Below are 13,353 nucleotides of genomic sequence, written 5' to 3' on the forward strand. Positions count from 1 at the left end.
GGGGACTTTTGAAACATGTGATAAAACTTTTTAAATATCAAAAAAAAGATATCCTTAAAACCATTGGAATGTTAAAAATATAAAATAAAACTGTATTAGGAAGAAAACTGTTTTTAATTATCTAGTGTAGAGAGAAAAGAGTCTTAGTTGCTCAGCTGTGTCCCGCTCTTTGTGACCCCAGAGACTATAGCCCAACAGGCTCCTCTGTCCATGGGATTCTCCAGGCAAGAATAGTGGAGTGGGTAGCCATTCCCTTCTCCAGGGGATCTTTCTGACCCAGAGTTTAAACCCAGGTCTCCTGCATTGCAGGCAGATTTTTCTACCGTATGAGCCAGCAGGGAAGCCCCAATTCTTCTTTCAAATGAAAGTAAATTTCCAAAAATTCAATCTGAACCATTTTGAAGTTCCAGTATCATGAGAAACTTTTAAGAGAGAATGCCATTGGCTACACAGGTATTCATAGGCATACATAGATATACACACAGATATATACAGAGTATATATACAGATACAGAGATACAGAGGAATAACTATCATTAGTTGATCCCCAGCTCTGGGACAGGCTCTGTAATAGTGTCTTTACCTATATTCTTGCATTTTAATCCTCACACTGATTACACAAAAGATCTTATATTATCCCAGTTATATTTCACCTATAAGAAAAACTGAGCCCCAGGGAGGTTAACAATCCTGACCAAATCCGTGTATTCTAATGGTTAACAATTTGGATGAGCTTTGGAGTGAAACTGACTGGGTATAAACTAGGATGATGTGTGCCTTCGAACAAATGTCTACATCTTAATTTCTCATCGACACTGGTTACATTAATGGGCTTGCTCTGTGCCCAGCACTTATGTGATCAATTCACATTTACTTATATTTATTCCTCAAAATAATCCAGGATACAGGCACCACTATTACCACATTTTACAGACAGAGAAACTGGACTCAGAGAGGTAAAGTAAAAGGCCCCAGGTCACCCAAGCAATCAAACTGGCATTTTATTTTATATTTTAAATCGTGGCCCTATTTATTTATTTTACTTTTTGGCCATGTGGCATGGGAGAGCTTAGTTCCCTGAGCAGGGATTAAACCTGCAGTCTCTGCAGTCGAAGCACAGCATCTTAACCACTGGACCACTGAAGAAGTCCCAGAGCTGGCATTTTAAACAGATAATTTAAGCCCAGAACTTCTACTCATCATTCTTAAACTTGAAATTGAAAGATGGAGATGACAGTACCAATTTCACAAGTTTGCTGGTGGCGCTTTCGGACCGTGTGTACCACAGTGCCTGGTTCACAGGAAGAATTTAATCAACGATAATCAATGAAAACAACAAAAATAATGACAATAGTACCTCCTCCAATAAGCAGAACTCTGGTTCTAACCCAGGTCCATCAACCTCCAAAGCCCAAGTGTGTCTTCTCCCTCTGCATCACATGACCCTAAATATAGGCATTGCTAGAGTGACCAGGTTAATAAAGTACTTCAAATGTTGCCAGTGCATTTATATCAACCCTTTGAAAACAGCTTATTTCACAAGTTTGCTGTAGCTGAACCAAAACAGTAAAAGGCAAATGGAATAATGGTGGTCCAATGAAATTCTAGTAAAAAAACCTACTGAAAGAAAAAAGAAAAATTGAAGAGACAGCCCCATCTTCCAAATAGAGTATGAGAAGGCGCATTGTTAAAGTCATTTAGAGCTGGCCCGGGCTAAGCTTTCAGCACAGGAATGCTCTGGCACCAGCTACAGGGGGAGAGGGGATTGGATTATTTAACAGGTCTTTTTCGTCTCTAATTTTTTACTTGAATAGGCAGCTCTCTCAAACCCCAGTTTAGACACTCATCCAGTTGGCATTGCTGACCCTGCTTCTATATCCATTGCCATCGGGTTAAGCCAGGGAGGCCACTGTACTAGCAGGAAATGACAGGTTTTTTGAGGGAGGTAAGAAAGAGCAGAAATATTGAAAAGAAGGTCGGTTCTTCAAAACATTGTGAGGGGCAGGCCTGGAGGGTTAAGTAATGGAATTCAAGCATCAGCGTCTGCTTGGCCTGCAGGCTAAATCAGGCCTACATTAGCAATTGTTATTTGCAGATTGGAACTGACTGGGGGCTAATTAAACAAAGGTCAGTCTCCGATCAGTATTTTGTCAGAAAAAATTGGTAGCCTGACTATACCAAGTAGGACAAGGAACATTCAGTGAAGACACAGAAAGTACAGAGCTCTCCTCAAGACTGGGAGGAGGCAGGCCCTGAAGAAACCAACCGTGTCAGAGAAGCCATTTTACCTTTTCAACAAACAAAGTTTTCCATCATGTCAGAGTCCCAACCCAAACATGAGGTAGACAAATACTCCAGAAGCATTGCAAGTGTCATGCTCAAGGAGAAAAATATGAGGGCTGTGGTCATGTAACCACTGGAGGATTTAAGGCTACTTTTTTTAAAATTGGAGAATAATTACTTTACAATGTTGTGTTGGTTTTTGCCATACAACAATGTGAATTAGCCACAAGTATACATGTTCCCTCACTCCTGAAGCTCCCTCCCACCCGCACCCTTTCCCACCCCTCTAGGTTGTCACTGAGCACCAGGTTGAGCTCCCTGTGTTAGACAGCAACTTTCTACTTTTGGTGTTGTTTAGTCGCTAAGTCATGTCCGACTCTTTTGCGACCCCATGGATTGTAGCCCATCAGGCTCCTCTGTCCATGCGATTTCCCAGGGGAGAATAGTGGAGTTAGTTGCTATTTCCTTCTCCAGGGGATCCTCCCAACCCAGGGACTTGAACCCATGTCTCCTGCATTGAAGGCAGACTCTTTACCATTTGAGCCACTAGGGAAACCCCACAACTTCCCTCTAGCTATGTGTTTTATATATGGTAACCTGTGTTTCCACGCTACTCTCTCAGTTCGGCCCACCCTCTCCTTCCCCTGCTGTGTCCACAAGTTTGTTCTCTACATCTGTGTCTCTATTCATGTAAGACCACTTTTTAAGGAAAACTCACCTTCTGCCCATGGGTAGATTGGAGATGATGAATGTTGAATAATTTGTACACACTCATTAGGTCTCCCCGGTGTCATGAGCCCTTGTGTCTGTATTTTTCTGGAAATAAAAAAATGTGAAGATTTACTATTTGTGAGATGTAGACTATCAAATTGATTATCACCAATACCTATGAAAATTTTTGTTTTACATATTTATTCAAAGCCTGTAAGAGTATACAACACCAAGAATGAACCCTACTGTAAAATATGAGCTCTGAATGAGAACAATATGTTATTGGAGGTTCATCAGTTATAACAAATGGTAGCAAATTCTGATAGGGGATGTTGGTAATGGGTAGGCCAGGAGTATGTGGTATGTTTCTGAAGGCAATGGCACCCCACTCCAGTACTCTTGCCTGGAAAATCCCATGGATGGAGGAGCCTGGTAGGCTGCAGTCCATGGGGTCACTAAGAGTCGGATACAACTGAGCGACTTCAGTTTCACTTTTCACTTTCGTGCATTGGAGAGGGAAATGGCAACCCACTCCAGTGTTCTTGCCTGGAGAATCCCAGGGATGGGGGAGCCTGGTGGGCTGCTGTCTATGGGGTCGCACAGAGTCGGACACGACTGCAATGACTTAGCAGCAGCAGCAGCAGCTGCAGAAGCCGGGTGTAGGTATTCTGGGAAATCTGAGTACCTTCTGCTCAGCTTTTCTGTGAACCTAAAAATGCTCTAACAAATAAAGTTTATCACCAAGAAATCCTTGTTGACAGAACATTTAGGAAGAACTTATGGAAAACCACATAAACTATATTTGTATTTTCTCTCTGTTCTACAAAGACAGGAGATCATACTTATTTTGTTTAGCATTGTACTCAGTGGCTAGAATCTGATAAGAATGCCACATGTTAAGATGCATAAGGATCCAAAGAAGCAAAATCCATCCATTTCTCCCTTTAGTTTAGAGGCATCAAGCCTGAGAAAGTTAGACTACAACTTGGAATGCAGGATACAGTTGTTGGAGGTAATTCTCCAGAGTCCCTCACATTTCTGGATGTCCTATGAGGCACTGTGTCCCTGTGCTCTAGCCTTCTCAATAGGCTCATCTTCCCAATGACATTGGTATAGCAAAGAGCTCTGGAAGGGAGAAGTTTGTTTACTGACCCATAGAATAAAGGTAATGTTGCCCTCTGGGGCAAAAGGACTGTATGCTCCTTGTCTATCATCAAAGACTCAGTTTCCTGAAGCTTGGGGTTCCTTTCTTGTAATACAACATGGCGTGTGTAGGTTATGAGTGTATCTCACTGTATGGCCCTGTGGGAGCTGGGGCTCCTAGAATGAGCACGAATGCTGATATTCAGTCTACAATTATTGCTTGGGGGAAATAAGTTGTCCTTTGTTTTTGACCCAGCATCCTTGTGTCTCCTACCAGCCTCTGTGAACTGTGTGTGTTAGCTTGCACCTACGGTAAGATCCTGCTGCTGCTGCTAAGTCACTTCAGTCGTGTCCGACTCTGTGCGACCCCATAGATGGCAGCCCACCAGGTTCCACCGTCCCTGGGATTCTCCCGGCAAGAACACTGGACCGGGTTGCCATTTCCTTCTCCAATGCACGAAAGTGAAAAGTGAAAGTGAAGTCGGTCAGTCGTGTCTGACTCCCAGCGACCCCACGGACTGCAGGCTACCAGGCTCCTCCACCCATGGGATTTTCCAGGCAAGAGTACTGGAGTGGGATGCCATTGCCTTCTCTGATCCTAACCCTTCCCAAGTTTTCACTTGAGCATTGATCCACTCCATATTTTATTAGGTAATCTTTAGTATAGTGCCATCACCTTCATTCAGGTTCCCAGTAAGAATCAGCCATGAAACTATTGTGCATAGTAAGAGTGCTGCCGACACCGCTTATTAAATTATATAGTACCTTCTTCAGAAAAACTTCCATTCTCTATGTCAAGAAAATGCAGTTTTTTCCTGAGCAGCTGCAATTATTCTGTGACATCGTTCTCTTTTTGTGTAGACTGTTATCCAGAGCCAAATGTGTCCCTCACACATACAAGTACATATAGGTCTTTGCAGTGCTCATATTTTGGCATCATCCCTGGCTTTATTTTTTTTTTTATCCACACCCTTTTTACTTGCTTATTTTAGTTAGAATATTTACATGGTTTTGTAAGCTGTTTTCTTTTTTTTCTGGCACAAGGTGAGGTAATAAACAAACTCCAGACACAGGAGTTATGTAAAAAAAAAAGGTGTACCAAAATAGGTGAAGTGGGAATCTGGGAATGTGTTCTCTGCTTTCCTTTTCTACACAACAGTGGGCCCTGATGGAATTCTGGTACAATGATTGTACAGCATCAGTCCTTCATTTATATTTTCTTCTTGGGAAAGTGGGTAAAAGGCAGGAGGATGCCCAGAACACTACTCTAAAAGTGTGGTAGTTTTCAGGCGTTTTATGTTTGGCTTTTTAAGTGTTCAACATTAATTCCATTACTTCAAATGAGACTTCCACTAAATCAATCTTTCAAATCTTGCACATAAAATCTGTGAGGTCATTTTACCCATCCATTCACACTTTTGAATCTTCCATACATAATGCTCAAGGCTAGGAGATCTTTAAAGGTGTATAGACCTACAACTTGGAGAAGGCAATGGCACCCCACTCCAGTCCTCTTGCCTGGAGGATCCCATGGATGGAGGAGCCTGGTGGGCTGCAGTCCATGGGGTCGATGGGAGTTGGACATGGCTGGGCGACTTCAGTTTCACTTTTCACTTTCGTGCATTGGAGAAGGAAATGGCAACCCGGTCCAGTGTTCTTGCCTGGAGAATCCCAGGGACGGCGGAGCCTGGTGGGCTGCGGTCTATGGGATCACGCAGAGTCGGACACGACTGAGACAACTTAGCAGCAGCAGCAGCAGAAGATCTACAACTAATAAAATGTAAAGATATGCTGTAGACTTCTAAGAAATGCTAATACAAATAATTTTTATTTGATCATATTTGAAACAGGAAATCCAGTGTTCCATGGTTTCAGCCCAGATAATGTTTCTGTAATTACTGTACTGAATGAGACTCATGATCCAATTGGAGGAGTATCCTGCTCCAGTGGGGGTACATCTGACCAAAGCATGAAGTTCTTTTCTATAATGTTTTTTATAGCACAGGGAAGAACTGTCCTTTCAATGCCCAAATGATGTTTGCAGATTATTCTTCAGTCTGTCTAAATTTTAACTCTAGACTTTTGGCTTCATAACTCTGAAGAAATTACCAACTTGTATTTATTAAAGACTGTAAAGAATTCTTTCTTTCTATTAAGCTGGAAACATGGTTAAGACCTAAACTGTACATCTCCGAGTTGTGAAGTTTGTCTTCCCTATTTTGTCTAAATTCTGCTTTCTTTGTGGAAGTGCTGAGTACAGAGCTGGGCTTGTGCAAGTGAAGGAAATATCTCCCACTTGAGGGAGTCAAGTGCTAAGTGGGAAATATAAGTCAGTAAACCAGAAAAGGGACTCTGAACAGGAGGAAGTGCCAGAGGCATGTCCCACTGGAAAGTAGATAGATTACTGCATCCTTGGGGAGGTCAAGAGCATGAGGAATGTTAGGAGGTAGGGCAAGTAGCACAGTGGTCCTGGGAACATACCCTAGATCGGAACTTTTGCCAGGAGGCTGACTTTTACACTTCAGTGCATGTGGTAAAGGGAGGCCTTATGTGTATTAAATAAAGGCTGAGATGAGACAGCCATGATCATGGTCTGCTAAACAACAGAGTCTCAGTTCAAAACAACAGAGTCTAGATCTTTTTAATTTATTGCTTAATGGAAATACTATTTCTCAGGACAATTCTCAACTTTGTTGCACTCGGGACAATTCCCAACTTTTTTTGGGTGTGACAACCAGGTTGCAAGCCGAGTTAATTAAATGCTTGAAGATAGTGCAAAATTGAGGTTGAGAATTACATTGTGGAATAATGTCCTAATGAGAGAATAAACAGAAATAAGGAAATGAAAAACAGAAACCCTTTGAAGCCAATTTGAGGGCACATCTCTCTTCTAGAATAGGCATCTGTGGGTCCTTTTGGCCAAAGCTACCACTGGAATAAAGAAGAGTATTCTAAAGAGAAGGACACATTCTAAATCCAATTAGAAAAATACACCTGAGGAGGGGAATCAAGATGGTGGAGTAGGAGGACATGGAGTTTACCTCCCCCACAACACAGCAAAAATACACTGATGTGTGGAACAATTCTCATGCAAAACCAACATGAAATTGGCAAAAAAAAACTCTTGTACAACCAAAGCTGCAAGAGAGATCTCCATGTAACCAGGTAGGACAGAGAAAAAGGCATTGGGTTAGGACCTGCACCCCTGGGAAAGCTCTGTAAGGAGGAGAAGGTCTGCAAGGGTGGACCCTCACCCTGGGGAGCAAGCAGGTCAAGCCTCCATCTGGGCATCGCAGTCCTTGGGTCCTGCGTGGAAAGACAGGCCCACTTGCTGACTGGAAAAACCCACCAAGTCAGACAACAGGGCTGGAGAAGCCTAGATTCTACTCTCAAGGATCGCATGTGCACTGTTTTGCTGACAATCTGACAGGGCAGTGAGAATTTTGCCCTGGCATCTATGGCCTTGCCATACTTTCCAATCCAAAGGGACAAACAGACCTGCCCTGCTCACTACACAGCACAGCCTGGAATGAGATATGGGCAGAGATTCAGTCTAGCTGTGTGAGATAGACAGGGACACCTAGGATGGGCTCTGGGTAGAGCCATAGAGGCCACAGTTAGCACACACTGGCAGTGCCACAAAACCATAGGGTGGCTTGTTGTTGTTCAGTCACTTAGTCATGTCTGACTCTTTGCAACCCCACGGACTGCAACACACCAGGCTTTCCTGTCCTTCACCATCTCTCAGAGTTTGCACAAATTCATATCTGTTGAGTCAGTGATGCTAACTATCTCATTCTCTACTGCCCTCTTCTCCTTTTGCCTTCATTCTTTCCCAACATCAGGATTTTTTCCAATGAAAAGACCTCTTCACATCAGATGGCCAAAGTATTGAAGTTTCAGCATCAGTCCTTCCAGTGAATATTCAGGATTGATTTCCTTTAGGATTGGTTTGAACTCCTTGCTGTCCAAGGGATTCTCAAGAGTCTTCTCCAGCACCATGGTTCAAAAGCATTAATTCTTTGGCGCTCAGCCTTCTTTACAGTCCAACTATTAGATCCATACACGACTACTGGAAAAACCATAAATTTGACTATATGGACCTCTGTTGGCAAAGTGATGTTTCTGCTTTTTAATTTGCTGTCTAGGTTGGTCATAGCTTTCCTTCCAAGGAGCAAGCATCTTTTAAGTTCATGGCTGCAATCACCATCTGCAATGATTCTAGAGCACCCCCCCCCAAAAAAAAATCTGACACTGCTTACACTTTTTCCACTTCTATTTGCGTGTATAGATTATTGAGCAGACAGACACCAGGAGAGGACTCTTCTAACTACACAGAGAGTCTTGTGTGCCTGGGGTGTGGTCTGGGTGGGTCCACTGTCAACCTTCTTAGGAGTACACAGCAGTTCATCTCCCATAGAGATTACCTTGACTCTATCCACTCTACACTGCAGCCTCCTTCTAGCTCTGGGATAGACAGGTCCTGGTATAAGTCTGCCACAAAGTAAGCCTAGACCTCAGGCAACAAAGCAGCCACCTCAGTGCCCGCAGCCACAATGTTCTGACCCCCAGCCCCAGCCTACCTCAATTTGATGAATTTCAACAAATGTTTTCAACTGGGAGCCCTCATCACAGTCAAGATAAAGAATATATCCATGACCTTTAGGAGAATTCTTGTGGTCCTTTTCAACCCCACACTCCTTTATCTCCACACTTCTCACCTAGTCTCTCATAACCACTGATCTGCTTTCCATTATAATACTTTAGATTGCAGTTTCTAAAATTTAACATGGAATCATACAGTATGTATTGTGATGGCTTCTTTCACTTAGCATAAGCATAATGAGATTCACCCATGTTATAAATACATCAATAATTCACCCCTTTTTATTGCTGAGTTCACACAGAGTCGGACATGACTGAAGTGACTTAGCAGCAGTATTCTATTGAATACATATACCACATTTGCTTACCCAATCACCTGTTGATGGACATTTGAACTACTACCAATTTTGGCTTTTTTCAGAAATTGCCGCTATGAACATGTTTTTGTATGGATACATGATTTCATTTCTCTGGGATAAACACCTAGGAGTAGAATAGCTAGATCAGATGGCAGGTGTCCACTTAAATTTTTCAGAATTATCAAGCTATTTTGCAAAGTAGATCTTTAATTTTATAATCACATCAACAATGTATAAGGGCTCCAGTTTATCCATATCCTTGCTAACATTTGCATACCAGAATTTTTAACTTTATCCTAACATATATATAATAGAATTTCATTTGTATTTTAATTGGCATTTACCTAAAGGAAAGATTTATCCATCTAAATGCAGAGTTCCAAAGAATAGCAAAGAGAGATAATAAAGCCTTCCTCGGTGACCAAGGCAAAGAAAGAGAGGGAAACAATAGAATGGGAAAGACTAGAGACCACTTCAAGAAAATTAGAGATATGAAAGGAACATTTCATGCAAAGATGGGCACAATAAAGGACAGAAATGATACGGATCTGACAGAAGCAGAAGATGTTAAGAAGAGATGGCAAGAATACACAGAAGAAGTATACAAAAAAGATCTTCATGACCCAGATCACCACAATGGTGTGCTCACTCACCTAGAGCCAGACATCCTGGAATGTGAAACCAAGTGGGCCGTAGGAAGCATTAGTATGAACAAAGCTCGTGGAGGTGATGGAATTCCAGCTGAGCTATTTTAAATCCTAAAAGGTGATGCTGCACTGAATATGAAATATGCCAGCAAATTTGGAAAGCTCAGCAGTGGCGACAGGACTGGAAAAGATCAATTTTCATTCCAATCCCAAAGAAAGGCAATGCCAAAGAATGTTCAGAATACTGCACAATTGCACTCATTTCACAACCTAGCAAAGTAATGCTCAAAATTCAAGCTAGGCTGCAACGGTACATAAACAGAGAACTTCCAGATGTTCAAGCTGGATTTAGAAAAGGTAGAGGAACCAGATATCAAATTGCCTACATCCATTGGATCATGGAAAAAGCAAGAGGATTCCATAAAAACATCTACTTCTGCTTCATTAACTACACTAAAGCTTTTGACTGTGTGAATCGCAAGAAACTGTGGAAAATTCTTAAATAGATGGTAATACCAGACCACCTTAACTTGGGTCCTGAGAAGCCTGTATGCAGGTCAAAAAGAAACAGTTAGAACCAGACCTGGAACAACGGACTAGTTCCAAATTGGGAAAGGAGTACATCACGGTCATTTATTGTCACCCTGCTTATTTAACTTATATGCAGAGTACATCATGCAAAATGCTGGGCTGAGTGAAGCACAGGCTGGAATCAAGATTGCCGGGAGAAATATCAATAAACTCAGATATGCAGATGGCACTACCCTTATGGCAGAAAGTGAAGAGGACCTAAAGCCTCTTGATGAAGGTGAAAGAGGAGAGTGAAAAAGTTGGCTTAAAAACTCAGCATTCAAAACAGTAAGATCATGGCATCCGGTCTCAATTCTTCATGGCAAGTAGATGGGGAAACAATAGAAACAGCCTGACTTTATTTTCTTGGGCTCCAAAATCACTGCAGATGGTGACTGCAGCCATGAAATTAAAAGATGCTTGCTCCTTGGAAGAAAAGCTATGGAGTTTGGGCAAGATCCGGGAATTTGGTAATAGACAGGGAAACCCAGCATGCTTCAGTTCATTGGGTTGCAAAGAGTCAGACACGACTGAGCAACTGAACTGAACTGAACTGAACCTTTCAAAACCTCAGGTTATCTCCATTTTCACTTGTAATCCCTAGCCCCATTCAGTGTTTTTCAGATGGCTACCACTGTTTCAGCATCAAATCCAAACTGAAAATACCCAGGCACAGCATTATTCAATAGAACTTTCTGCAATGATGGAAATACTCTGTCTACACTGTCCCACATGGCAACCACTAGCCCCAGTGAACACTGAGTGCATGACATGTAACTAGTGTGACTAAGGAACTGAATTTTTTTTTTAATTTTTAAACTTTACAATATTGTATTGGTTCTGCCATATATCGAAATGAATCTGCCATAGGCGTACATGTGTTCCCCATCCTGAACCCTCCTCCCTCCTCCCTCCCCATACCATCCCTCTGGGTCGTCCCAGTGCACCAGCCCCAAGCAGCCAGTATCGTGCATCGAATCTGGACTGGCGACTCATTTCATATATGATATTATACATATTTCAATGCCATTCTCCCAAATCATCCTACCCTCTCCCTCTCCCACAGAGACCAAAAGACTGTTCTATACATCAGTGTCTCTTTTGCTGTCTCGTATACAGGGTTATCATTACCATCTTTCTAAATTCCATATACATGCGTTACTATACTGTATTGGTGGTTTTCTTTCTGGCTTACTTCACTCTGTATAATAGGCTCCAGTTTCATCCACCTCATTAGAACTGATTCAAATGTATTCTATTCAATGGCTGAGTAATACTCCATTGTGTATATGTACCACAGCTTTCTTATCCATTCATCTGCTGATGGACATCTAGGTTGCTTCCATGTCCTGGCTATTATAAACAGTGCTGTGATGAACAATGGGCTACATGTGTCTCTTTCACTTCTGGTTTCCTCAGTGTGTATGCCCAGGAGTGGGATTACTGGATCATAAGGCAGTTCTATTTCCAGTTTTTTAAGGAATCTCCACACTGTTCTCCATAGTGGCTGTACTAGTTTGCATTCCCACCAACAGTGTAAGAGGGTTCCCTTTTCTCCACATCTTCTCCAGTATTTATTACTTGTAGACTTTTGGATCACAGCCATTCTGACTGGCATGAAATGGTACCTCATAGTGGTTTTGATTTGCATTTCTCTGATAATGAGTGATGTGGAGCATCTTTTCATGTGTTTGTTAGCCACCTGTATGTCTTCTTTGGAGAAATGTCTATTTAGTTCTTTGGCCCATTTTTTGATTGGGTCATTTATTTTTCTGGAATTGAGCTTCAGGAGTTGCTTGTATAGTTTTGAGATTAGTTGTTTGTCAGTTGCTTCATTTGTTATTATTTTCTCCCATTCTGAAGGCTGTCTTTTCACCTTGCTAATAGTTTCCTTTGTTGTGCAGAAGCTTTTAAGTTAAATTAGGTCCCATTTGTTTATTTTTGCTTTTATTTCCAATATTCTGGGAGGTAGGTCATAGAGGATCCTGCTGTGATGTATGTCGGAGAGTGTTTTGCCTATGTTCTCCTCTAGGAGTTTTATAGTTTCTGGTATTATGTTGAGATGTTTAATCCATTTTGAGTTTATTTTTGTGTATGGTGTTAGAAAGTGCTCTAGTTCCATTCTTTTACAAGTGGTTGACCAGTTTTCCCAGCACCACTTGTTAAAGAGATTGTCTTTAATCCATTGTATATTCTTGCCTCCTTTGTCAAAGATAAGGTGTCCATATGTGTGTGGATTAATCTCTGGGCTTTCTATTTTGTTCCATTGATCTATATTTCTGTCTTTGTGCCAGTACCATACTGTCTTGATGACTGTGGCTTTGTAGTAGAGCCTGAAGTCAGGCAGGTTGATTCCTCCAGTTCCATTCTTCTTTCTCAAGATAGCTTTGGCTATTCGAGGTTTTTTGTATTTCCATACAAATTGTGAAATTATTTGTTCTAGCTCTGAGGAACTGAATTTTAAATTTCACTTAATTTTAATTCTATGCCCCGACCAGTAACGCTGAAGACGCTGAAATTGAACGGTTCTGTGAAGACCTACAAGACCTACCAGAACTAACACCCAAAAGAGATGTCCTTTTCATTATAGGGGATGGAATGCAAAAGTAGGAAGTCAAGAAACACCTGGAGGAACAGGCAAATTTGGCCTTGGAGTAGAGAATGAAGCAGGGCAAAGGCTAATAGATATTTGCTAAGAGAAGGCACTGGTCATGGCAAACACCCTCTTCCAACAATACAAGAAAAGACTCTACACATGGACATCACCAGATGGTCAACACCAAAATCAGATTGATTATATTCTTTGCAGCCAAAGATGGAGAAGCTCTATACAGTCAGCAAAAACAAGACCAGGAGCTCACTGTGGCTCAGATCATGAACTCCTTATTGCCAAATTCAGACTTACATTGAAGAAAGTAGGGAAAACCACTAGACCATTCAGGTATGACCTAAATCAAATCCCTTATGACAATACAGTGGAAGTGAGAAATAGATTTAAGGGACTAGATCTAATAGACAGAGTGCCTGATGAACTA

The sequence above is a fragment of the Bison bison genome, unplaced genomic scaffold (assembly GCF_000754665.1).
Source record: "Bison bison bison isolate TAMUID 2011002044 unplaced genomic scaffold, Bison_UMD1.0 scf7180017864168, whole genome shotgun sequence".
NCBI classification, from domain to species: Eukaryota; Metazoa; Chordata; class Mammalia; order Artiodactyla; family Bovidae; genus Bison; species Bison bison.